This window comes from Lactuca saligna, unplaced genomic scaffold (genome assembly GCF_052625555.1).
Source record: "Lactuca saligna cultivar CGN05327 unplaced genomic scaffold, ASM5262555v1 scaffold_30, whole genome shotgun sequence".
Lineage (NCBI taxonomy): Eukaryota > Viridiplantae > Streptophyta > Magnoliopsida > Asterales > Asteraceae > Lactuca > Lactuca saligna.
This window is the reverse complement of record NW_027629853.1, coordinates 237,501-238,904: the sequence shown is the minus strand read 5'-3', so window position 1 is coordinate 238,904 and position 1,404 is coordinate 237,501.

Genomic DNA, 1,404 nt, shown 5'->3' with positions numbered 1-1,404 from the left:
ACCAAACACCACTCATGCACCTTTAGGGTAGACATCCCCGAAGATAATCCAACTAACAGCCACCAACTTGGCACAAGGCCATGCAAGCAACCATAAGCTAAAACAACCCCCAGAATGCACCAAACGATGCGCAAAAACGGACAGGCAATGCTGTTGACCTAAGCACATCATTGCTAGCTAGGCATGGGCAATACTGTATGTGCTCGGGCCGGGGATAGCAAGAAGGGGCCTCTTAATGCCTATCTCTGATCCTATACGACCAGCACTAGCCGGGCATGGGCACCAATCGTACCTCAGAGAAGACAAGTCTTATGTTGATGCAGTGTACGAAGCTACCCCGCCCACACAAAAACGCTAGCCAGGTATGGCCGGCATCTTTTATGCTTCCAAGATAATTTCAACACGCCATGATGATACTGAATGTCTGACAATGCTTCCTGATAATGCTTGCTTCCTCAGCGTCATCAGTGCTAAACCAATGCTAGCTACGCTTAGGCACCAACCGCACGTCTAACAAGGATAGACTAGCGTACCATAGTAGTATCACAAAAAGCAACACATGCCACTTTAACGCCTATCGTTTCCCAATCATCAGCACAAATCAAATGCTGGCTAGCACCAGTAGCACGTCAAACATAGATCAGCAAGCACATCATCATCGAATTGCCACACAAACAGCACCATCCCAAACTTCCAAAGCTAGACCACAACCCTGGATCGGTGTCGCAGAGACCTAACGAGGCATCCCCACACCACGCCAAGGCCCCCACTCGGAGGGGTATTATGCCACCGACTAGGAATCAAGCAACAGTCACCCAAGCTCGCGCTCAAAGGCAGTCTGGCACCTTCATCCCTTGCCATGCTCACCCACTGCTCCCCCCCTATATATACATATTGCACAAGGAGCTTGGTGACAGCAACACCCATTGCTTTCCCTGAGGATGTATATTTCTTAGTATGCGCACGGCGTCGAGGCACAGGTGAAGCCAACGGCGCTAGTTTCTGCGCCCTATGTCGAGGAAAATCAAGGCAACGGGCTAGTGTATGGGCACAACGTCGAGGAGACTCAAGGAGATGGGGCTATTTTTCAGGTCACCGTTCGAGAAATCAAGGCAACGTGTTGGGGGGGATGGCCTCTTTCATGGGTCGTGGGGCTTGGCTTGGCTTGCCTCGTGTGTGCTCGATACAGCCTCACGATTCTTATTTGCCCATCAACCATGCCGGGCACCTATGAGAATGAGACCCCATGGTACCCCCTATATATACATATTGCACAAAGAGCTTGGTGACAGGAACAGACATTGATTTCCCTGATGATGCATAATTTTTGGACACACACGACTTGGGGGCGAGGGGACACGGGAGTGGGGCGCCAATGGGGGGCGTTTTGGCCCCATTTTCGTC